General features: G+C 40.7%; 1 pseudogene; it reads left to right on the plus strand.

Moving 5' to 3' along the window:
- LOC143640272 (PR domain zinc finger protein 2-like) lies at positions 1-26646 on the plus strand (annotated as a pseudogene).
- Positions 26647-26860: the final 214 nt, after the last annotated feature.

The following is a 26860-nucleotide window of genomic DNA, read 5'->3' on the forward strand; positions in this document are numbered from 1 at the left end:
ATGTGTTTGGAGACGGTACTCATTAGGCATGAAAGAGTGAGGCCTCCTTGAGGTCTTTGTCACAGGGGAGTAGAGAAGTCCTTCAACTTACACCTCTGTCCCAGTTGTCAGTGATTTAAGGGTCTCTAAACCAGGAATGTGCCTGTATTAGGGCAGCAAGTCAGGGTGCCAGGAGGCTGGGTCACCACAGAGAGGTCCTGGGAGGCTCTGGAGGGAGCTCGGTGCCCCTTGCTGATCCTGGCCTTCTGTTCTCTGATGGTACACTCCTCCCGCTCACTCGCAAATAGCCAGTGGCCTGCAGCCCTGCTCTGCCTACCTCCCCTCTAAGTGCTTCTCTCACTTCCTTTGCCCTGGATGCTTTGGGTTTTTGTGGGACTGCTCGCAGAACACACCAGGCTCCTTCCTAACTTAGGATCTGGTCCCTGCTGTTGAGTATCCTTCCATGTCACCATACAAGTCCCTTTTCATTTTCATTTCTAGAGTCCTGAGCATTCTGTCTGAGTGGCACCCCCATCCCTGCTCCAACACTGAGTCCCCTTTTCATGCTCGATTTTTCTTTTGATCAGGCATTGTGTGTGTGTGTGTGTGTGTGTGTGTGATTGTGTGTGTGTGTGTTTGAGTTTATCTGTCTTCCTCCCCAGTAACACATTGTTGGTCCAATTGTGATGCCCAGAACATCGGCCCCAGCAGGAATTCAGAAATCTATTAATATGTTGAGTAGGTATTGCAGTGTCTTTTACATAAGATCAATCTGGGAATAATTCCAGGATCAAATTATGACTCTTTAGTGCAAGAGTTAAGCATTGGGAACCCAGTGCTGAGCAAGTCAGACACCATCTGTCTTCACGGCAGTCTCCCAGGGGAGGCACTCATTAAACACATAATTATACAAATAATTATTAAAATATGTAATAAGAACTATGAAAGAAAAGTAAGGAAAGCTAGAAGGTGTTTCTTTATAGGCTGGTCATCCCACAACTTCCCCTCTTCTACTTCTCAAGTCATTACTTTTTCTAAGAATGTTCCAGGGAGTTTGCAGTCAGACCCACTGCTGTGGAGAGTCCAGCAGCTGGGGAGGTGGGAGGAGAGGCCCACGGCCACTGTGTCTGGAGTGGGTTGCTGTGAACTTAGGTTCCTTGTTATAGTTGAGTCCTATTATTGTATGAGCCCATGTGAAAAATCATGGGTTGACCTAAACAGGTAAGCAAAGCCATAGGAATTTTCCTTTTTCTTGTTTTTGCCTGACAACTTTGCTGAGGTTCTTTATATTCATAGGTGATTCAGAAGTTTTAGTCTCTGTGGTCTCTGTCTTGTTCTTGAGTTTCATGTCTCCTGTGGGCATGGCCATGTCTTCTGTAGGAAGTCTTCTGTTGAGTTTTTCCATGCAAGTCTGGAAGTTTTAGGACAGAAATTATCAGATTATATTCCAGAGATTTAAATGCAGATCCCACAGTGGTTGTGAACTTGGGCTCCAGAGTTAGACAAGGGTTCAGATTCCGGCCTTGCTTGAGCAACTTAGTCCCTTTCCCTGAGTCCCACTTTCCTATTCTAGTGTGTGTCAGGGGCAGGACAGGAAGGCACTGGTAGCACCTGTCCCTTGGACTGTTTGGGGTAAACTCCATCAAGCGTGGAAGACTGTTAGCACAGGACCTTGCACCAAGGGAGTCTGCAGAATGTCTTGTGGAGCTGTTACTCCTGTTACTGTGGCAGTGCCTGAAAGAGGGCTAGCAGACGCTGTCCTTTCAGGGAAGTGCTCCTGGGGATGGCAGATGGTGCCAGGTCTTTGACCAGGATCACAGCCCAGAAAGGGGAAGAAAATTCCCTCTGTACTAAATGGTCAGTGCCTCTACGACTCTGGCTCGTATTTGTTAATATCACTTAATTTTTCAATGTTATTATCATTATGTATCCTTGGATATAATTACCAACTTAACACCTTTTTCCCCCTTTGGAAAAACTTTATCCACATAAAAAAACCCAGCTTACAGAATAAAAATGTAAAAACAGGGATATTATATTTAGAAGTGAGAAATGTCAGTCCTAATTTTATTCACAGTTTAGGTAATCTGAAGCCATGAGGCCATTTTCTGGGACAATTTGATTTTCCCAGGGTCTGGAAGGCCTGTGTAGGGTTTTGACAAGACAAAGGTAGAGGGCTGGGGATATGGCTCAGGGGTAGAGCGCTCGCCTCACATGTGAGAAGCACTGGGTCGATCCTCAGCACCACATAAAAATAAATTAATTTAATAAAGGTATCGTGTTCATCTACAATTAAAAAAATATTAAAAAAAAAGACAAAGGTGGAACTCAGGCAGAGCCGAGCATTTGTGCACTGGTGTCTTGACCCTGCTCAAGAGGTGACCCTGGTCTGTGCACCCCTGCAGACTTTCTGGCTGTCTACACAGGCCAGGGAGCAGACCGTCAATATGACTGGGAGATTTATTTCTCGAAGCAGCTATTGATGTTTAAAAAAAGGTTGAGATATTGGAAATCTGCAAATTTGGATGATATTATTTTCTTGGCACATGAACATTCTTAAAAACTATAAAAGCTTCATTGTTGTTGGGAAAAATTAATCTTTTTAGCTCGGAACTTTTTTTTTTTTGCCTACATCGGCTCCTTTGAAAATCATTGAAACATTTCTTTGCAGTGAAATAAAATACTCATACTACAAAATTCATCATTCTTAGAAGGGGTGTGATAAACAAATCAGTTCTTTAGGGTTTATGTGGTACCAGTTACTAGACACTTGGTTTTCCATCAATTTAAAAATTATTTTTAATGTAATAGTCATGCTCTACCAGTTGGCGCAGATCCTTCCATACATGTCTTAAATTATGATGAATTCTTCCAAACTTTGACAAATAGTTGTATAAAATTCTCTATTTCCTAGTACCTTGGGATGTTGGGATGGCTTTACTGTTTAGCGGTTGGCATACAGTGGTCAGCTCCTGTTTCCTGGAAAGTCAGAGCTCCAGTGTGGACTGCAGGAAGAGTGCAGTGCTCCTGGGGAGAATATGTGAGTTGTGGTCAAGTTGGGTGTGGTCGCTACAGGGATGCATGAGTGAGGCACTGGCAGATTAGTCAGGACAGGCTTTATGGTATGTGTAGCTTTTACAGTTATTCTTTTAAGTGGGGAGGGTTGATTTTTATTTTCAAAATGTGCTTATAGCTACTGGTAACTTTTGATTTTAAATTAAGCTTAAGATGTATTTTTCTGTAGGATTCTGTTGCACTTTAAAAAGGAGTATGGTGCTGGAGATTCATGTATTTTGAAAATGGCTGCAGTGGCAGAACCAAAATAGATCAACACAGATGTGCTTGAAGGTTGAGTGGTTTCCTTTGGGCACTAACAAATAGGCATCAGAGTAACTTTCCAAATGCTTAGCATCATTGTTTCGGATTTGCCCACTTCAGATTTCAGTTGTATTTTTGCATATTTACTTATTGGACCAGATAGAAAAACAAAATACAACAAAACACTACTTGTACTTTCTTCCTTTTGCTCTGATCCTTCTCCGTCTTGACTTGCAGAACGCTCCTGAGCCTCTGGCAGCTGCTGAGACCCTGGCTGAGGTACCTGAACATGTGCTGCGAGGACTTCCGGAGGAAGTGAGGCTGTTCCCATCAGCTGTTGACAAGACCCGGATCGGTAAGTATTGCATTCAGAGAGATGGGCAGCAGAGCAGGCAGAGTCCTGTGGGAGCAAGTGAGGTGGCAGGCAGCACACCCAAGGGCAGTGGATTTGCCCTGACTTAAGAGACATAGATTATTAAAAACAAAACTAGGCACACACCCACACCCCATCCTTGCTGACTCTTCCAGGCATCCCCTGCATCTCTTGGGCTTCTTCCAACAGGATGTGGTGTTCTCTTCTCTCTGTCTTCAATGTGGCTTTTGTATGATCGTGTTATTTTGCTTATTTCATTATTCTGTGGTTGTCTTTACGTCTGTCCTGGTCCTTGATTGTGAGTACCTTCATTTCTTACTTGCCTTTTTGTCTCCAGTACCAGCATTTTATGGACTCTCAGTAGATCTTTGAATGAATGACATGACCCCGGTGTGTCCGAATCTTCTGGTATGGTTTCTCATTGAATACAAGCCAAGCTTGTGTGTATTGGGTTATTTTTATTTATAGAAGGCTAAGGAGGTAAATTTTAAAAATCCAACCAAAATGTCTTGGACTATATCATGTTTATATCCCATTTCTTTATTTTTTAAGATGTACTTCTGATATTATAGTTTATATACATATGTAGTGAGTACATTTTTAATAAATGTTTTCCTAATTCTCATTGAAAATTTATTTGCTGAACAGTTAAGAGTGTTAATTTGGGGCTGGGTTGTGGCTCTGTGTTAAAGCACTTGCCCAGCATGTGTGAGGCACTGGGTTCAATCCTTAGCACTACATAAAAATAAACAAAATAAAATAAAGTTGTCTGTCCATTTACAACTACAAACAAAAAAAGCGTTAATTTTGTATAAGTGAAAGGAATTAATTTTATAGCTCAGCATATTGTTTGCTAACTGCATGTCATCAAATGCAGTTCATAGCCGACCTACAGAAAAGTGGAATTCATATGTCCTCTCAGGACAGGACTGGCCCACCCTCTACTCCATTCTGTACATAAGGACACTGAGGTTAGAAAATGAAGGAGCCTGTACAGAGTGGCCCTGAGTGCCAAGTTTCTTGACTCCCAGGCTGGGCTCCTGCTGATTCACCAACTTGCTTTTTTCATTGCATCCATTTGCTTATGATCTGTACACAGAAGATAGAAACAATCCTAGGCATACCTGGATGAGCATGCATTTTGATTGTTTGAAACTCTAAAAAACAAGTTGTCTCAGGAGCTACATTTTCAGGAAGTGTAGCTAGAGAGAAGAGGTTTTCCACTGTAAACAAATGAATGTCAAATGAATATAAAAAATATTTGCTTATAAAATTATATTTCTAATTCTTTATAAAAACAAGTCATATTTAGTGGAGAAAATTTGAAATCCGTAAAAATGTAAAATGAAGAGTTTTTTTATTTACTTGCATTTTGATACTAGGGTTTGAACGTGGGAACATTTTACCATTGAGCCACATCCCCAGTCCTTTTTATTTTTTATTTTGAGATAGGGTCTCACCAAGTTTCTGAGGTTGGAACTTGTGATCCTTCTGCCTCAGCTTCCTGAGTTGCAGGGACTACCAGTGTGCACTGCCATGACTGGCATGAAAAGTTTAAATTGTTTTAGTTTTATTCCATTCTAATATCTTTTCTCTTCAGTTGTTATTGTTTTTGAAGTGTTTGTGATTGTACTATATGAGCAATCTTACGTGGAAAAATTAAATATAAAACCTTTTCTGGTTATAACACAATACAGGTTCTTTAAACCTATTTAGAAAATATTGAAAAGTATAAAGAAGAAAAATAAAAATCCCTGTTGAGGATTTGATGTAATTTGATTTATCTCAGTTGATTTAACATTATCTTACTTTTAGGGAATCTAGCTTTTTAACTATTTCGTGAAATTGAATTGACTTCATTCAATGCTTTCAATCTTTAAAATAATCACAATACATTTAAAAATATTGGTTTTATTTTCTAGGTGTCTGGGCCACTAAACCAATTTTAAAAGGCAAAAAGTTTGGGCCATTTGTTGGTGATAAGAAAAAAAGATCTCAGGTTAAGAATAATGTATAAATGTGGGAGGTAAGAAAGAATTCTGGTTCTTTGTTTATCAGAGTTCTGTACATTTTAAAGCCATCATGATCCTGTTCTCTCAGGTTTTCTCATTTTGAACTTAAAACAATCATTTTAATATGTTCTTTAAAATCAAGAATATTTTTATTAAAGAGAAAATGTGTTTCCTGGGTACAGACTTCTACTGATAATGTATTTTTGTATTTGAACCTGCTTGACTGTCCTCAACAATAAACGTCAAATTTGTTTTTTTTTATTTTGACTGTCCAGGTGTTTTACTTTGCAACTAAGACCTCAACTTCCTGTGTGGTGGTTTGTCACTTTACAGGTGTCACTAGATATATACCATAAAAGACTCTCCAAGTGGCTGCAAAGAAAACACTGGTTACTCTATATTTTAGAAAGTAATTTTTGTATCCTTGGAATACTTAGAATTGGTTATATTTAGCACATGGCAAACTGAAAAAGCATTTAATTTTTCGGAAGATTTTCATTAATTAATTTTGTGATCTCACAACAGTTCTGGAAAATGGAACAGGGCAAGAGCAGGCCCCTTTTAAAGGAGAACTAGCCAGGAAACAGGCCCAGGCTTGAGGAATACAGATGCAGAGTCAGGAGCCATCTGTCCTGCCTTAAAGTGGGGCATTTAAATTGTTGTCTTTCATTGACTGGGCTCAGATCCTGCTTCTGATTTCATGACTTTGAGCAGGGTACCTGACCTCAGCAGTGAAATCCTCAATTTAAACAATGGGTATACTAAAAGAAATCACTTTAGGATAGTTGAGAAGACAAAAATTTGTCAGTGTCATTCTGTAGGTATTCTGTGTGAATTCTGCATTTATGTTGATTGTAGTTCAGACCAGTGCCCTGTTCCAGCTCCTCAGGTATTGGAGGGTTGTGGTGTGACTCCTTTAAAAGCAAGTTAAGTTTTTTGAATAAGCATTCCTATTAGGTTGTCTTAAATTGAATCACATCTGCTTCTCACATATTAAGATCTGAAAGCCTGAAAGCAAAACATGGCTAGGAAATATTGGGCACTTCCTCCAGAAGTTCTGGGCACTGGGAGGCTTAATGTGTGGCTGTTTTTTTCTAAGGCCATAGCAGTGTTCTTAACTTGGTCTGATGTTTGTTCATCATTTTGGGTTTGTTTCTTGTGAATTTTTTGTAATGCACCTCCTGAGAACTAACCCAGGGGCTTTAAGATAATTTGAGAGTCCTTGTGTTTTATCATTCAACTATTTCTGTGGTGAGGGAATTTTGCAATTGTAGGAAAACTGCCCAGGCAAAAAAGTCTTAATTGCTGAAGAGTGCCTGTCTCTCTCTCTCTTTTTTTTTTTTTTACATTTTTTTTATTGGTTGTTCAAAACATTACAAAGCTCATGATATATCATCTTTCATACATTTGACTCAATTGGGTTATGAAGAGTGCCTGTCTCTTTAAAAATGTCATTACCAGTGCTCCAAAATAAACTGTACTTTTAAATTTTAAAAGTTTATCAAGGGAAACTAACAAACATGCTCTACCAGGTTAAACACTAATCTCAGTGATGTTAATGTCAAGGTACCAGCAAATGCTTGCTCTAGTTCTATGTATGTAATGCCAAGTTTGAACAAATGCCATTCATATTAAGCTTAAGTTAAGGGCACCTATTTTTCCCAGTGTAACAATTTGTATTGTTAGGCATAATGTGTAAATGATTACTCCTGCCTTATGTGAATTTTGAGTTTGATTTGCACTGAAATTCATACATAGTATTGACTTGACAGTAGATTGTTGAAAAATTGTGATTTGGAACCATGAGATATTAGGGACTCACTTTGCACTATGAACTTGTTACTACTACGCTGTTAATTTAAGATACTTGTACTTACATACTAGTCATAGTTTGTAAATTCTTAAAATGGTGACAGTTCTCTTCAGTCAGGCTTACGGATTTGGTTGTTAAGGCTGGCTTTCTTTTTCAGCAATTGAAATTGTAGGATCTCATTCACTTAGTTCCCACCATAGGGTGTATGTTTGATATAATGGACTTTAGGCCTCTTGTTTTTTTAAACTCTTTTAAAAATAAAGGTGTAGGGGTTGGGGTTATATGTAGCTCAGTTGTAGAGTGCTTGCCTAGTACGTGTGAGGCCCTGGGTTCGATCCTCAGCATCATATTAAGATAAATAAATAACATAAAGGTATTGTGTCCATCTATAACTACAAAAAATATTAAAGATATTTTTTTAAAAAATAAGGTGTATGTATATATACGCCTGCACGTGATATACAAGTATGCATGTGATGAACTATAGGAAATATAGGTTATAATGTATTGAAAAGATAAAAATGTAGTATTTTCCCATTTATTTATTCCAATTCTGGTCTTGTTCTCAGACTTGCATCAGAATGTCTCTAATGTAACAAGTGCTGATCATCAGACTCTTATCTTGGTATGTGTTCTTCCATCAAGGCCCTTAAACTGGCTTAGAACTCTTATTTTAAAGCTTATCTAAGACAAAGTGTTAAATTGCTTTTCTGGAGCCCTTGGTAATCTAACCTGCACTATGTCCTCTAAGCTTTTACTGAAAATATTCTACTGAGTCAGAAATAACAGGAGAAAAGCTGTAGAGTATGCTCAGGGTGAATGCACAAAATAGGTGCTCAGAAGAGGAGAGTGCATTCTTCACTGTTTCTGGTGGGTAACGTTAGTGAACTGGCAGGCGGGGCTGTGTGCAGTACTCCTCCCAGCTACCCCAAGTGTTGAGCAATCTGCAGTGTTTTGAAACCACTTCTGATAAAAGCCTTCCCACTTGACTTCTGTGGTACTCAAATTACTTCTAGCGAGCAGAACTTTTGAATTGCTTGAATGAGAATTCTTTTAATATGTCTGTTTGTTAAAGAGACTTAATTTTTTACAGCAGTTTTAGTTTCACAGAAAAATTGACCTGAAAATACATAAATGTTTCTATCCTGTTCTGTTTCATGTTGCCATAATAAAATAACACAGACTGGGCAATTTATAGATGCTTTTTATTGGCTCACAGTTCTGGGGGCCAGGAGGTCTAAGATCTAGGAACTACATGCTGAAGGGCTTCTTGCTGCCTCAACGTGGCCAAAGGCATTGCAGGGCATTGAGCTCGCATCATCCCATCAGGCTCTTCCTCTCAACACTGTTGCATTGGGGATTGAGTTTCCAACACATGCTTTTGGGAGATGCTCTCAAACCTTAATCCCCACCCCCACATTCTACACAAGCACAGCCTTCCCCACCATGAGTACCTCACACCAGACTGGGCCACTCATGATAGTTATTGAATCTGCCTTGGCACATGTTTATCACCCAAAGTTCTTAGTTTATGTTAGGTCTCACTCTTGGTGATGTACATTCTAATAAGTCTTTTTTTTTAACTTTATACATTCTCATTGCAAAATCAATTAAACAGTACAGAAAAATAAACAAGAAGGTAAAAATTATTCCATCTCCTGGCACGCAGGTATAACCACTGTGAATGTCTTGGTGAACGTTCTTTTAACTCTGCTTTTCTGTCTGCTTTTTAAATGTCTCTCATATGGTGGGTGTATCATTACACCTGGCTCTTTTTTTAATATTTATTTTTTAGTTATCAGCGGACACAACATCTTTGTTTATATGTGGTGCTGAGGATCAAACCCGGGCCGCACACTTGCCAGGCGAGCGCGCTACTGCTTGAGCCACATCCCTAGCCCCCTGGCTCTTTTTAATAGTTTTTAAAAACCTTTCTTATGGATGAAATCTGATAATTCACTCTTTCTGTTTGTTTTATTCATTCAGGCAAAATTTGAGTCAGGAGGATGAAGGGAAATAGTAGAATTGCATGTCAATTAAACTTGATAGAGAAATGACTCTGAGATGAGAAGACTTTAATTTTTTAATGAAGTGAAAGCACTTTTTATTAGTCAGAACCATTACGATTAATTAAATATTAGCAAGAGTGTGGCATAAACCTTGCTATCTCAATTCTTTTAATTTCAAGTCACTTTTAAGTTAAAATTGCAGGGAAGAAGAAAGAGTGGAGAGAAGTCAGCTAGCTGATTCTGCAGAACCTTTTTTCAGAAAGGGTCAATGAGCCCTTACAGCTGCTTTCCAGCCTCTGAACCTGTGTCAAAGCAGCCTCCTAGGAAAGGTCTGGATCTTTGGGGGAGTCCAACCTGCCCCCTGTTTTTTAAGCCCTGGAGTTACTAAGGGTTTTTACATTTTTTAATGGTAGGAAAAATTCAAATGTTTTGTGACATAGGAACATTTTGTGAAATTCAAATTTTAGTTCATGAGTAAAGTTTTATTGGAACATAGCTCTGTTCATTTGTTTACATGTTATCTGTGGCTGCTTTTGTCCCATAATGGCAGAGTTAAGCAGTGGCAACAGAAACTGTGTCTGGCCTGCTAAGCAGAAAATATTTTTTGCATAATCCTTGATGGAAAAAGTATGCTTAACCCGGCTGGTGTGTGAGGAAGAGGAGGGTAGGAGTGAGCGAGTGAGCTAGCGTGGAAGTGCCTGGTGTTAAACGTTCAGTGAGTGGTGCTGGGAAGTGGGATGGCTGCAGAGCTGGTTGTCATGGAAACAATTGAGCCAATCACATTCTTCTCTCAGGAAATCCAGGACAGATGAGGACATTGAAGTACAGAGGATTAATTGATATTTCTGAGCAAGTTAGCTGTGCTCAGATTGTCAGCCTGGTCTAGGACAAAAAGGAATTTCTCTTTGGGATCCTATTATTTACCTATTTAGTGCCTATCTGTTAAGCTTTTACCAAATACCAGGCCCTGTCCTAAGTTCTGGAACATAAGGCTTGGTGTATAACTTTTGTCATGTTATGAACTGCTGGTGATACCTGATATCTGATGACATGTTCATGGAATGAAGGACTACTAGAAATAACCTAAATTTTACCACAAATCAGAAATTCTTGACCTCCTGGGCTGCTGGATGTCTGTAAGCTGGTAGCCCTGGAGTCACATCAGGAGCCCCCTTTGATTGCCTGTGCAGTTCTCTTCCTGTTGGCAAAGAGCATCCCGCAGATATGGCAGCACATCATGGTGAGCACACATGTAGGAACAAAACAGTCACATCTCAGACCTCAAACCAGAGCAGAGTGGGAGGGGACCGCAGGGCCCCACATTTTCTTTTGAGGGCATGGCACTAATAATACTAAGGACCTCACACTAAGTCCCACCTTATCTTACAGGTTCACCGCCTCTCAGTCCCACTAACCAGGGGACCAAGCCTTCACACATGGACCTTTGGGGAGACACTCTAACCATAGCACTCCCTGAAAGTCTCCCCAGAAAGTATGCACATGCACATGCACATGTACACAGAGGAGCTTGCGTGTTATTTCTAGGGTTCTATGGAATTCATAAACATCCTTGGCCCACAGGCCCACAGAGTTTCTGACTTAAGAGTTTCAAGAATAAATTATTTTGTTTATCCAGAAGATGTTGATTGGGGGCCTGCTATGAACCAGTTAGCAGTTATTGATCATCTTTTGTGTTGATATTTTTCAGAACATTTGTGTGGTTGTAGTCCAAAACTTACTGAGAGTCATTTCAAAAGAGAGGTCCAGTCAGTGTGGCTTGCTCCATAGAGATGGATGTTAGACTGTGCGTTAAGGGTCTGAAAGGCTAAGCTATTTACTTTTTAAGTGTGTATTTTCGATTCCACCTATGTGAGTAACAGGCTTATGGTAAAATGTGCAATGACTGACTGGATTCTCTTACTTCTTTTATTCCAGAATGTTTAGAACATTTCAGAAAATAGTGATACATTTGAGTAGTTCTTTAAAAGTCCCTGCCCTCTGAAAGCAATCTAAAGAGTGAAGTAGTTGATACCGAAGGTCCATTTTTGTATTCCCCAGAAAGTTACTTCTGTGGGGTGAAAGTTTTGTAATCCATAATAAGACCTGCAAATATCCAGCTCTATTATTGAAAAATGACTGGAATTTGAACATATTAAGGAAGTATGGTATTTTCTAGGTAGCAGTTTTAATAAATTCTCTTTATATAAGATATAACTTTTATTAAATGTTTTCACACCAAATTTAGGTTACCCTTTTCTTTTTCTTTATTCTCGTTGATTTGCTTGACTGCAGATTGGAATATGTTTATGAAATTAGTAGTTTAAGACGATTCTGGCTCAGTTTAAAAATATTAGTTGAACCCAAACATTGAAGAAAAACATTTGATCATAGAGAATAAAAATTCTTTTTTTTTTTTGTAGTTGCAGTACAAGTGGGAAACAGAACTAGTCAAGCAAACTAGATCCTCAAGGAGATGAAATATGAAAAGGAGCCTTAGGCAGTGTGGGCACACCACGGCCACTGAAATGGGGATCTGGCTTCCAGGAGATTCTCTGTCTCTTGGCTGATGTGTTGGCAAACCAGTTTTCCTGTGCTGCAAGGGGTCCAGAGAAGAGTGGAGGGAGAAGGCTTTGCTACTGCGGACTCTGACTCTGGGGAGCTGGTTCCCATGAAAATAGACTCTTTCACCAAGAGAGCTGATACAATATAAGATTTATTTGTTGCCTTAAATTCTGGGAGTGATTTCTGTCACAGTTAGTTGGTTCCTTGCAGGTAAACAGTTGAGGATGTGAATGATGGTATGTTTGCATAAATGAATGAGAATTTTTAAAATTTACAAGGTGAATTAATGCACTTAAAAAGTAACAAATGATAAAGTTTGCTGCACATCTTCTCTAAATGATATAAAGAAATGAATTTGAATGTGTATTTAAATTGGTATGTGCACTAAAGTTTGAGTTTAGATTATTTTATGATAATTTCAAAATGACAGGATTAAATTCAATGGAAATTGGGTGGTATCAGACTGACACTCCACAAAGTTGGTGCCTGCTTCCTGATTAGTGATGGAAGCAGAAAGGAGGTAGGCCTAGATAACATAGGAGGTAAGAGACTCAAGGGGGTCTGTAAGGAGGGAAGACAGGAAGTAAATTGAGAGCGCCCCTCAAGACAAAAGGGAACCTTTCTCTCCATTCCCTTATTTATATACTGTTTTATTTTAGTGTAGGATATAGGAAAAAAATGAGGGGGCCAGGTTTGAACACTGGCTCTGATTTTTATTGACTTGATTACTATAGTGGCCTATCCATTGTCAGTTTCCCTCATTTAGGAAAGGGACTTAGTATTTCATAGATTATCTTTAGATTCTTATGAAGGTTAAACAAATAACTCATAACGCCCCTAGTCTGGTGCTTGGTAGAGTGGCATTGATACTACATAAACAGAACTTTATTTTGTGAAAAGGGATTGTTTTGTGGATTCAGTCAGAAAAAAAAATCGTTAATTGTATGTAATAACATTTCTCTTAGGATCCAGTAAGCTGAGTATTTCCTGGTTATTGTAAAGATCTGGAAGTAGACTTCTTACATGAAGCCTATCTTGTTTCATTTGTGGGTTTAAGTGAGGGTAGAAGTTCGTCCTGTTTTTGCCTGTCTTGTCTGAAAGGAGGAAATTGGAGTTGGTTTTCCAGCCTAATGGCGGATGGCACTTTTGAAGTCTAGTGATCTGTAGTCACGTGAGGCAAAATTTGATCACATTTTGGAGGTAGGTTCTGTTTGTCATTCATTAAAATTAATTTGATTGGAAACCAGGCTTTGACCTACTAAGATGGGAATTGTATAAGAGCACATTCTCATCCCAGTTCCTAGGTATAAGATTAAGCTCAGGCGGGCTGGGGTTGTGGCTCAGAGGTAGAGCGCTCGCCTAGCATGCATGAGGTACTTGGTTTCATCCTCAGCACCACATAAAAATAAAATATTGTGTCCACCTGTAACTAAAAAATAAATATTAAAAAAAGATTAAGCTCAGTAAAATGAGAAAGCTATGCGCTGCTGCTTTTTAAAATCTGTGTGATGATGATGATGAAGAGGATTTTGACTTAGGCCTTGGTTACCTTCATTCAGACTTAGGCTTTTGTTCAGAAGAGCATGTGCTCCTCCCGGTCCATCTCCCTCTTTTGCCATGCAGATTCTACTAAGTCAATGGTGGAAAGGTATAGACAATTCTTATTAAACAAGAAAAAAGTAAAAATTATGACTCATTTATCTTTTTAGAGAAAACCACTATTGTGTTTTCATTCATTAAGTTTTAAGAATTTTTTCTTATATAGTTATATGTTTAAGACAAAATGATATCATGTAATTGATTCTTTCTATAATAGCTTGATTCAATCATCAATGTATTATGTATCTTGGTAAATAGATTTCTACAATATCCTGTTATCTTTATTCTTTATTTTCTTTTAGTTACAGAAATTATGTATCACATTAAAAAATTCTTGGGTATAGCAGTGTCTCACAGGAAATAATCCGATTAATCACTTACATAACTTTTAAGTGTCTTCTTAGTACTCTTTTGTATTGACGGATTATAGTTTTCTGAGCTGATTCCATATGGTTTTGTAGTAAACCACACTGCTGGGAACAGCCTTGTACATAAGTGTTGGTACAGTTGCTCAACTGTCTGATTAAAATAAATTCCTCTAAGCTTGCATGCTGGTTGGAATGTGTATATATTGAAAGATTTTTTTTGTTAAGTGCTGCTAAAATTCCACCCAAAACAATTATACCAGTTTGTTCTCTGATTGTAAGCACTTGGGAGAATGTGTTCATACAACCCTTCCAATATGTTTTTTTTTTCCCTTAAAAATAATTTTTGACAATTTAATAAATGAAAACTTTTAATTTGAAATTATTTTTGATCATTAAGTTTCTTTTTTGAGGTTTTTAGGCTATGTGTATTCCTTTGTGAATTCCTTGTTTTCCTATTTTTAAAAAATTGAAGTGTCCATCTTTTTCTATAAAATTAAGTATTTTCTTTTTGCACACCAATGTGACTTAGAAGATGCCTTAGTCCCCTTTGAAGCACAGGGAGTTATGTACAAAGAAAGAATTCACTCAACTGGAACAGCTTGCTTTTCACAAAGGTCTGTGCTGACCTGAGAGCTAGGAAGTTCCAGCAGAGCCGCATTGTGTGGGCAGGTGGATGTGGCTGCCTTCCTCCACACTGTGGGATTGCTGGCAGCCATGCCTGTCTCTGCAGTCCCATTGATCTATCTTGGTTGCTGTGCCAGTATGCAGGTGGGGATCCAGTGAGGCCCTGACATGCACTGGGATACATCAAAACAAGACTTTGTCTCTGCGCCTGGGGCATTTTCTCTCCGGTCCAGGGGAATAATGCCTTGTGAGTTAGTGAACAATAACTAAGATGGATTGGTAATACTCAAGCACCACGCACCCCATTTTCCTTATTTTACTGTGCCCGCAGACATTATGAACACGTGTGTCTCTGAAACATTTTAAATGAAAGCAGCTTTTGCTGTTTTGGTGTGTTAAGTTTGAATTTTGCATTGTGATGCAGTTTCTTGCCACATAGGCTACTCTGTTTCAAAGGGGAGGAATGTGGAGAGGGAGTATGACAGTGAGGTGCAAGGGAGCCTGATGCCACATGGTTACCTCTTGAGAGTGGTGCAGGTGGTTGCTTTCTGAGCAGTCAAGTTTTGAATCAGCTCACAGCTGGATGGCAGTTAAAATATGTACCTTGGTGCTTATGATGATGAAATAAACTGACTGCAGAGGGGGTTCTGCCACAGTCCCCACCACACAGTAGGCATTCATTGGATGGTGGTGGTTATGCACTCGGGTGGTCATTTATTGTTACCTTGCTGTATGCCAGGCACTGGTTGAGATGTTGGAGGCACTGGCACAAGAGAAAAGGCTGATGCCTTCTCAGGGTGCTGAGGCTCTAGTGGGAGAGACAGGCCCTGAACAAGGAACTGAAGCGACAGACGATACTGCACTGCACCTAGCACCTGGAAGGGTAGGAAAAGTGAGGTGGAAAGACTGGGTGCTGAGGAGAGGGAGGGATGCACTTTTATGGGGGTGGTAGGGGCAGCTCTGGGTCTTGGAGGTTCTGCAGACCTGGGTTTAAGCCCATTTTGTCCGCAGTTGAGTGACTTTGAAAGGAAAGTCATTTGACTTTTGAGCCTTGGTTTCCACGTGGTGGAAGAAGTAGTAGTAAATGAGCCTCCTGGGGCTCAGTGAGGAAGCAGGAAGTGGTGGGCAGCGGAGCGTCGTGCCTGATGAGCCCCGAGCCCCGGCAGTTGCCCAGGAGGGTGGGTGCTGCACCCTGCTTGCCAGGCCTCTAGGACATCAGGTAGGGGCTGGTGCTTTGTTCTGGAAGGAACAGTGCAGCTATGGGTGGTGATTCACGTGGGAGGAGAGGAGAGGAGGAGCAAGTGGTGGGAGTCATGGTAAGAGTTATGGCATGTAGATTCTTTTCTTTCCTCCTAAAAGGAAAATAAAAAACTTGTTCTTATCTCTCTGCGTTTCTCTTTCAGTGCCTAGTGGGTGTTTTGCAGTTTAGTTTTGGTGAATAAAATGTGTACATGTATTGCATATATAAAAGTTAAAGTGAAAAATTGTTGAAAAATAGATGTTCTTTAAAACCAAGGAATGTTGCCAGGCATGGTGGTGCATGCCTGTAATCCCAGCAGCTCAGGAGGCTGAGGCAGGAAGATCACAAGTTCAAAGCCAGCCTCAACAATATAGTGAGGCCCTGAGCAGCTCAGTGAGAACCTGTCTCTAAATAAAATACAGAAAGGGGTGTTACTCAGTGGTTAAGTGCCCCTGGGTTCAATCCCTGGTATTTCACAAAAAATAAATAAATACAAGAAGGAATGTTAGCTAAGCGCTGGAAGCCTCTCTGGGAGAAATTGTCTAAGGGTCTTGCAGGGACGCTTCCTGCAAGAGTGGATTTGATGTGACTTCTCAAAGAAGGGCTGAATTTTCAGTATGTTTTTGGAAGGCATTGATGTTTCCTAGAGTGTGACCCATGGCACCTTAGTCCTGACAGGAGCCCTGGATAGAGTGGTAAGAGCTGGCTGAGTTTGCAGAGCATCATGCTCCATCACCCTCGTGACTGGTTTACAGTGTGTGTTTACTTCCTGAAGTCCCTGTCAATCCTGCCAGAAAAAGACCCACTGACTTGGGTCACCCACAGGGCCAGGCCCCCCTGCTGGAGTGGCAGAGCAACCCTGAGAATGGGGATTTGCCCTGCTCAGCACTCTTCAAGCTTCACAGTCCTAAGTCACATTTTCAGGAATGTAGTTGTCACTTCCTTTATGCATGTATTTGCAAAGCTTTTGGTGATCATCAAGTATATTAGTTACATAGCTCCTTCTGTTTAAGGGAAAAAGTAAGCAGGCCCAAATAAAAAAATAATGGGAATCACATGGTTTTGAGTTTCAGTTTTTACTTGGTATTTTTCTTTTCTCTGTCACTTATTTTGTTTCTGTAAAATGCTTTATCGAGTAGTTGTGTGTAATGAGGAAGACTTGTTTTAAACATTGAACATGAAGATACTTGTAAGTACTCCTATCTTAACAAAGGTTGTTTTCCCCCATTTCCAAGGTATATTACCCGAATTTGGGATGGATGAGCATCGATGCCACTGATCCGGAGAAGGGGAACTGGCTGCGATATGTGAACTGGGCTTGCTCAGGAGAGGAGCAAAATTTGTTTCCACTGGAAATCAACAGAGCCATTTACTATAAAACTTTAAAGGTAACAATGTTGGAATAAGTCTACTGCAAGTGACTCTGCATGTGTTTTCTAAATGTGGTCCTTAGCTGTGACTGACAATAACTATTTTTCTGACCTTGAAAGGACTATATTTGAAGTGGTTCATTTTTACACTCAAGGTCCTATGGTAAAGAAATGGTTGCCTCTACTTCATGTATGTCAGGGAACTTAACTAAACACGAAGATGGGATTGAGTAATCACATGCTGTGTCTTTCTGGATACTGTGAATAAAGCGTGGGGCAGCTGCTCCCCTCCTCCCAGGACACACGGAAACTGGCTGACTGGCAGATTTATTCCACTGTAAGAAGCCATCAATAGTTGTGGTGATGCTGGGTTCAAAGTCTTCATATGTTCATAGTCTTCAATGTAAATGAAGCAATGAAGCCTTGGGTTGGCTTTTCCTTTCCTTAAGTTTTATTCAGAATAGAAATTACACAGAATGTTGTGTTTTTTTGCCACATTTTTATTGGGAGACATTAATCACTGAGGTGAGAAGGGGCAAGTCAGGTGTGCCACCAACAAGACTGCATCTCTTTCCTTGTTTTCACTGGTCATGGTCTTGGGGAAGACAGGTCTACACATCATGCATGGAATTGTTCCAAGGTGGAATGTTGAGGTTGTAGAGGCCGATGGTTGTTGCTTGTTTGGAATAGATGGCTTTGCTAAAGTTGCTGTAAGGAAAGCTTGTTTTTATTCACTTGCTTCCATTAAATATAGACTGAGGGACAGTCCGTAAAAATAATTGTCTCTATGGAGTTGATAAGTCTTGATGAGCAAACACTGAAGGTACAGGCCAGCTTTGCAGGTTGAGTTTTGTCACTGGCCATTAAGCAGGTAACTGTTCAATTTTTTTTCTGCTACATTTTTTCCTGCCATTGCTACCCAGTTGGAGGGCCCGTTACTTCATTTATACCCATGGCCTTGCATTTAGCCCTTGTAGGAATTGTATGTGTGTGTTACTTTCTCATATGTGACTTCTGAAATCTTGCTTCCTGTTTTCTTTCTGCTGAATTATAGCAGCATGCTTTTCTGGTAGGTATTACTGCAGTTTTGTTCCACCGGAATTGAAATTGGATTCTAAATGTGATTCAAGAATTCATTCTGTTTTACAAATTCACCTAGGTGAGAGATACCTGGTTGAATCTGTGAGGTGGAATCTTGGTGGAGATGGAACGCAGGCCAGGAGGTGACTGTGCGTCAGTCAGTCAGTCCAGGCCGTGGGAATGAGGTTCTGAAGGAGCACGAGCCCTGGGAGGTGGCCCTGCAGTTACTTCTTTAGGCTTCAAACTAAAGTCTGTTCTCTTCAAGAGCAGACCTGCAGTGACATTAGACTGCAGGGACCTTGAGAAGCCACACAGGGCAGTGGGTGGGAGGGGGAACTCCGAGGCCACACCGCCTGGGCACGGCGAGCCAGGGTGCCCTAGCCCTGTGGCCCTCCCATGTCCTTTCTTGGTGCCCTAGCTCACTCCTGGTCAGATACAGGTCACAGAGTGTGGTGATGAGCACCTGGGTGAACATGGATAGAGAAGCACCCAGTAACTAAGGGCTGTTAATGACAGCTGTCGTTTTTGCTGAGGTGATGTGGTGTGTGCCAGGAGTGGGAATTCTAGAGCAAACCACCTAGTGAGCAAATGTTGGCTTCTAGACGTGTGGCATGTGGTGTTCCTTCATTCCTCTTAGTTTTCTCACTTATCAAGATGGTGGTAGTAGTATAGGTTGAGTATTCCTTGTCTGAAATGTTTGGGACTAATAGTGTTTTGAAGTTCAGATATTTTTGAATTTTGGAGTATCTGTATGTATCTGCATAACTTGGGGATGAGACCCCCATTTTCATGCCTCCAAACGTAAAATTCATTTGTTTCATATACACATAAACAGAAGGTGGTTTTATACAATATTTTTAGTGTGCTTGCCTTTTGACTATGACCTATCACATGAGGTGTCAGGTGTGGAATTTTCCACTTGTGGTATCATGATGGCACCCTAAAAGATTCCTTTTTGGGAGCATTTTGGATTTCAGATTTTTTGGATTAGGGATACTCAACCTGCAATACTAATTCATATACCTGTTGTAAAGATGAAGCAATCCAATATGTAGTAGCTTAGGCCAACATAATTACTCAGAATGTGAAGTAACTAGTTGTGCTACTATCATTTTTACCTAAATTTGTCAGAAATAACACAGTTCTGATTTTTGCAGACCTCCCCCAGTCCTGACCTTTGATATTTACTCAAGTGTTCATGAGGCCTTTCAGATTCCTTATTGGTGATCGTCTAACTGTATTCTTCTGGATTAAGCATTCTGTGGGGTAGGTGTTGTGAATGAATTACGTGTGATGTTTTATGGGCTTTGTATCACTTTCTCATTCTACCCAGATAATTGGGAAATCTCAACACTAGTTTTGTGGTACTTTGATTAAAAATTATTCAAAGTTAACAAGCCTATTATCCATTTATTCATCTACTCAGTAGTTTGACAGATACTGAGTGTGCACTGCAGACGGGTACTCTTCTAGGGTAGTGGGCAGAACAGACAAGGTCCTAGTGTCAGAGAACTTCCATTTTATAGGGGAGGAAGCAGATAAACAAGTAATTAAGTCGATAGAATCATTCCAGATCGAAGCAAGTGCTCTGAGGACAGTCAGATGCCCTGGAGGACTATGTAGGGAGAGGCTGATTGGCTTCCGGCCGAGGGAAGGCTTCCTGAGAAAGAGGTTGAATTCCATCCCTGGTTAGAAAGGAAACAGCCACACAAAGATCTGGAGGAGAGCGATCCAGGAAGAGGGGCTGGTAGAAGCAAAGGGCCTTGAAGGAGGAATACACTAGTAGTTTTGTTTTTTGTTTTTGTGTGTTTTTTTTTAGAGAAACAGAACATAGGCTGATGTGACTGGAGGAAGGAGAGGAATAGGAGGAATAGTAGGAGGTGATGTGGGCAGGGGCCAGATCAGGTGGGGCCTCATGACTCACAGAGAGAGAAGTATGAGTTTTAGTCTTAGGCTCAGTTCACTCGTTCAAGGTTTGAGGTTGAGATCTGATTCATGACTTTTTATACATCATGTTGGGGAATGGATTTGGGTGGATAAGTGTGTATGAATTTGGGTATTCCAATGATTCTGGAGCAGTTTTCTTATTTGATCTAGCATCAGGAATATTAGGGACCCTTGCTTCTTCCTAATTGGTCTGGTAAATTTCAGGTTTATATATGCCGATGTTTAGAAAAGAGAGAGTGCTTGATTTTATAAAGACTGCCTGAATCCAAAGGAAAAGTTGCAAGGGTTTGAAGTCTTGTTGTTTTAATTTTTTCTTTAACAACAAAATACAGTACAATCATGCACCGCCATACGATGGCATCAGTCAGTGACCTCACAGTGCCTGAGTCTGTGTGAGCACACTCTGTGAGGTTTGTACCACAGTGGCATTGCGTGATGGCACATTTCTCAGAATGTATCTCATCCTTAAATGAAGCATAATTGTATGTAAAAAGGTTGGTTGGTCTTTCAACTTCATTTTTTAAAAATGTGGATTTGTACTTACAATGATAGAACTTTTGTGTAAATCTTGAAAATTCTAAGGAGTGCAGAAATGAAAACAGCATAGTACAGAAGAAAACAATCCTTGATTTAAAAAATATATATATATTTAAAAATGTATGTATTCCCTTCTTCATAAGGGAATGCTGTGTAGCTGCTTTAATACAAAGTTGGGAAGTATATTGCTCCATAGTATAATAACATCTCAGTTTTAAGAGCTATTCTGTAATCAGGTTGTTGTTTCTCTTGATGGAAGTGCTTTACCAGCCCAATAGTCTTTTAAAAATTTTGTATTAGATTTCAGGTGCAATAGGATTCTGGTGTTTTCATAGTGTGTGTTTTGCAGCAACAAGAGTAACTGGGGGTGCTGGCGTGCTCCCCCGTGAAGTAGCCAGTGCAGCAGGCAGTCTGCCCAGGCCGGGTGGAGGAGCCTTGGAGGCAGGCACGCTTATTCCTGGTGATCCCCTGAAACTGTCAGTTTTCAACCAGGGTCCTGGTTACTCTCATTGGGGGAGGAATATATCAAGAACACAGCTGTCCTCACTCCTCCTTTCTGTGTTCTTGTTTTACTTTTGATTTTGTTTAACAATTAACTACTTCCTAGAACCCTAGGCATTTCAAATATTATTTAATACCACCATATTCATAAATTTGTGACTTGTAACAAGAAGATAAATGAAGCTAATGGGTGCCCAAAGGCATTTGTGATTATTAAATTAGCTCATCAGGGTGCCCAAAGGCATTTGTGATTATTAAATTAGATTTTTTGGTTTAGGTTTAACTGATTCACGAAAAAAGAAAAGTGAACCCAGTGCCTCACACAAAATATTGATTCAAAGATAAGAAAGTGGCAGATTTTAGCCATTCTTGGGGGAGCCAAAGAAACAGTGGCTGGTTCTTATATTTTGAAGAATTTAGACTATTTTGAAATTTGAACTATATAAACAGAATTCTGTGGAGAATGCAACAAATTAACATTTGCTTGTTTTCTTTTTAGTTATTCATGACAGAATATATTTTGATATACATACATGGAGTATAAATTTCCATTCTTGTGTTTGTACATGATATGGAGATACGCTGGTTGTATGTTCATATATGAACATAAGAAAGTCATGTCTGATTCATCTTACTTTTGTCTTTCCTATTCTTCTCCTCCCTCCCTTCCCTTCCCTTCATTCCTCTTTGTCTAATCCAGTGAACTTCTATCCCCACCCCTCATTGTGAGTTAGCATCTGTGTACCAGAAGGAATATTTGACCTTTGGTTTTTTGGAATTGATTTATTTCACTTATCATGGTAGTCTCCATTTACTGACAAATGCCATAATTTCATTCTTCTTTATGACTCAGTAATATTCCATTGTGTATATATACCACATTTTCTAAACTCATTCATCTGTTGAAGGGCATGAAGGGCACCTAGGTTGGTTCCATGGTTTAGCTATTGTGAATTGAGCTGCTATAAACATTGATGTCACTATAGTATGCTGATTTTAAATCCTTTGGGTATATGCCAAGGAGTGGGATAGATAACTGGATCAAATGGTGGTTCCTTTCATGGTTTTTGAGGAATCTCCATACTGCTTTTCAGAGTGGTTGCATCAATTTGCAGTCCAATCAGCAATGTATGAGTGTACACTTTTCCTCACATCCTCACTAACATTTATCATTATGTTAGTAATGATTATATTTATATTAAAATAAAGGTATTGTGTAGGTGGACACAATACCTTTATTTTACTTTATTTATTTATCTTCTTATGAAATGCTGAGGATTAAACCCAGTGCCTCACACATGCTAGGTAAGCAGTCTGCCACTGAGCCCCAGCTCTCATTACTCATATTCTTGATAATTGCCATTCTGACTAGAGTGAATGGAATGCTAGTGTAATTTTAATTTGCATTTCTCTAATTGCTAGAATTGTTGAACATTTTTTCATATATTTGTTTCTTCTGTGAAGTGTCTGTTCAGTTCCTTTGCCCATTTATTGATTTTTCTGTTTTTTTTTTTTTTGTTGTTGTTAAGTTTTTTGAGTTCTTTATCTATCCTGGAGATTTTTTTTTTTTTTTTTTTTTGGTACCAGGTATTGAACTCAGGGGCACTTCGCCACTGAGCTACATCCCCAGCTCTATTTTGTATTTTATTTAGAGACAGGGTCTCACTGAGTTGCCTAACACACCTCACTGTTGCTGAGACTGGCTTTGAACTTGCAATCCTCCTGGCTCAGCCTCCTAAGCCACCAAGTTTACGGGTGTGTGCCATCTCGCCTGGATCCATTTATTGATTTTACTTCTTGCGCTTTAGGAGTCTTGTTAAGGAAGTCAGTTCCTAAGCTGACATGATGAAGATTTGGGCCTACTTTTTCTTCTAGTGGGCGGGGTGTCTCTGGTCTAATTAATGCCTTGATTCACTTTGAGTTGAGTTTGGTCCTTGATTCACTTTGAGTTGAGTTTTATGCAGGGTGAGAGGGGTTTAATTTTATTTTGTTATATGAATTTCCTTTCCTCAGCACTGTTTGTTGAAATAGGCTGTCTTTTCTCCAATGTATGTTTATGGCACCTTTGTCTAATATGATGAAACTGTATTTCTGTTTTGTACCATTGGTCTTCATGTCTGTTTTGGTGCCAATACCATGTTTTTGTTACTCTGTATTTTAACTTAAGGTCTGGTATTGTGATGCCTCCTGCTTTGCTTTTCTCACTAAGGATTGCTCTGGCTATTCTGGTCCTCCTATTTTCCCAAATGAATTTCGTGACTGCTTTTTCTATTTCTATAAAGAATGTCATTGGAATTTTAATAGGAATTGCATTGAATCTATATAGTGCTTCTGGTAGTCTGGCCATTTTGACAGTATTAATTCTGCCTATTCAGGAATGTGGGAGATCTTCCCATCTTCCAGGGTTTTCTTCAATTTCTTTAGTGATCTGTAATTTTCATTGTAGAGGTATTTCATCTGTTTTGTTAGATTGTCTCAAATGTTTTATTTTTTTGAGGCTATTGTGAATGGGATAGTTTTTCTAATTTCCCTTTCATTTCAGTTGATTCATCACTGATGTATTGGAATGCAATTTGATTTTTGGTTTTAATTTTATGTCCTGCTACTTTGCTGAATTCTTTTATAAGTTTTCTGGTGGAGTTTTTTAGATTTTCTAAATATAGAATCATGTCTTTGGCAAATAGGGATAGTCTGAGTTCTTCTTTTCCTTTTATTATCCTTTTAATTTCTTTCTTCTGTCTAATTGCTCTGGTTAGACTTTCAAGGACTATGTTGAATAGAAATGGTGAAAGAGGGCATCCTTGTCTAGTTTTAAGAGGGAAGGTTTTCAATTTTTCTCCATTTAGAATGATGTTGGCTTTAGGTTTAAATATATAGCTTTTACAATGTTGAGGTATATTCCTGCTATCCCTGGCTTTTCTAGTGTTTTGAACATGAATGGCTGCTGTATTTTGTCATGCTTTTTCTGCATCTTTCGAGATAAGCATATGATTCTTTAAGTCTATTGATGTGATGAATTATGTTTATCAATTTATGTATATTGAACTATTGAACTTGCATTCCTGGGATGAATACCACTTGATTATGGTGCACTATCTTATTTAATAGTAACTTGTTTTTAAGGACTTTATCTATACTAGAAGTTATATTGGCGTGAGGAGCTATTTGTTGACCTCTTAGATGGAATTTCCCTCCCCTTAAAAAAAAAAAAAGACAAAGCAAAACAAAATACCTGGATTATTCTCTTACATAACCATAGTGCAATGATCAGAATCAGGAAGCTAGCATTGAGACAACATTTTAATTGGTCCGCCTGACTCAAATGTTGTCAATTGTTCTACTTGTTTTCATTGTAAGAATACTGTTGTATTCAGTTATCATATCAAGTTTCCTTAGCTTGGACAATACCTTAGTCTTTGCTTACTTTTCAGTTTCAAGGAGAAATGGCTATTTTATAGAATGTCTTAGGTTTCATCATGAATAAATTCCATTTATGTCTTTTGGGCAGAAATCTTCCCAAAAGCAATGTCATGTTCTTTGTGTATCCTTCCAAGAGACATATGATATTCATTTGTCACATTAGGAAAACACAATTTTCCCCTTGTAATTAATAGGTATTTTGTTAGGAGATATTTTGAGCCTATGCAAATTGTGCTACTCCTCAGACTTTCACCATTGGTGAGTCTTCCCTGAATCAGTTGTACAACGAAGATTGCCAAGGGGGCAGTTTTCTGATTCTCTCTTTTCACTGTGATTCCTTGTGATGGACTTTAAGGAAGAATTTTCCTTTGTATGTATCTACTTGTTCATTCATTTATGTTAGTATTGAGTCATGAATTCTTATTTATTCAGTGGGTTTCTGATGGAATTTTACCTGCATTGTTATTCTTGCAACTTTTTGATCAGGTCAGTCCATGAGAGAGAAACCAAGAAGCTCTTTTCCTCAGTTCTGTTTAGAGGCCATCTCTCCACTCAGCACCCCCGCGCCCCCAGGGTCTTGTAGGTGTAATCTACTGGTGTGTCTTTGCTCTCCCAGTCACACTGACCGGGAAGAATTCTGAGTTTTAGGAACATTATACCTGGGTGGTGCTTTCCTTGTGTTTAAAAGTCGTAATGCCCTTTCGCTGACCGGAGGAGAGCTGCGCACAGTCCTGTGCTGCCTCCTCTTAGCTTTCTGTGACGTGGGCAGCGGGGCAGGGGTAGACGTGCAGCTCAACACCAGGCTTCGCTTGCTTTTGGAATCAGAATCATGTGCTGCCACCTGCTTGTTAATTGTGCTTTAAATTTCTCATTCACTCGGATTTTGTGCGGAAAGAGGTTCCATATTGTGTCTTCTCTTCTCATGGGGGATTCGGGGACTGGAGCAGTAAGATGGGGAAGCGCCTGGGGATTGAATGAGAGCCTCCGCGATCCACAGCCGGCCTATCCTTCATCCATCCTGTGGCACTGGGCCCTGGGCTTCTCTCACCTGCGGAGCCCCTTGCGCGTGACCGAGAGAGCCTCCTCTTGGCAGGGCGCGCGGCGGTGAACCCCTCCTCCTCGGTAGGAGCCCCGCGCGGGGCCACGATCGCCTCCCTGCGTAGGAACCTCTGCACGGGGCCGTTTCATAGACTCCTCCTCCTGGCCGTGCCCCTTCCTCGCGCGCGGCTGTGAGCTCCTCCTCCCGGAAGCGCCCCCTCCTTCGTGGAGCCACCTCCCCCGCAACACCTCAGCGTGCGCTGCTGGTGGCGAGCCCGCCCGACAGCTGTTTGCCATAGGCGTGCAGCTCCCGCCTGCCGAGGCGTTGCCCCGCCTCTGCCAACAACCTCTTCTCTGATTGGCCCGGTGCTTGTCTCTTCTCTCCCCACAGCCAATCGCGCCGGGCGAGGAGCTCCTGGTCTGGTACAATGGGGAAGACAACCCCGAGATAGCAGCTGCGATTGAGGAAGAGCGAGCCAGCGCCCGGAGCAAGCAGAGCTCCCCCAAGACCCGGAAAGGTAGGACCTGCCAGCCGGCCGGCTGGCTGCCCGCCCTCGCCCGGCCCGCAAGCAGCAGCCGTCTCGCTGCAGCCGGCAGGGTCGCGGGTTGGATCGCGGGCTGGGCGTGGCGCCCGCGGTGTCTTGGTGACCTTTTTCGGACTCGGCCCGGCAGGCCCGCGATCACCGCCGGCCCCGCTGCTGAATCACGGCGGCTGCCGCTCGGGCTGTTTGCTAACTTGTGCCTGAGCGCTCGCGCGGCGAAAGTGCACGGCGCGGCAGGGTGCGGGCTCTGCCCAGCGGACGTCAGAGTCGGGCCCGGGCTGGACGGGCGGCCTCTGCCTTCCGGCCACGGCTGACAGCCCGCTCCGCGGACAGCAGAGAGACCGGGAGGAGACAGCGAGGGGGGAGGGGAGAGGCCGGGCCCGGGCCGGGCCCGGAGGGCAGGGACTCCCCAAAGGGTGCTGCGGGCGGCGTGCAAGTTGGGGGGGGGCAGTTGCTGCTTGGTCGTTTTGAGTCACTTCTCATAGTTTTATGATTTATGATGTTTTTGAACAAAAGGTAAAGTGTAGT

The sequence above is a fragment of the Callospermophilus lateralis genome, unplaced genomic scaffold (assembly GCF_048772815.1).
Source record: "Callospermophilus lateralis isolate mCalLat2 unplaced genomic scaffold, mCalLat2.hap1 Scaffold_160, whole genome shotgun sequence".
NCBI classification, from domain to species: Eukaryota; Metazoa; Chordata; class Mammalia; order Rodentia; family Sciuridae; genus Callospermophilus; species Callospermophilus lateralis.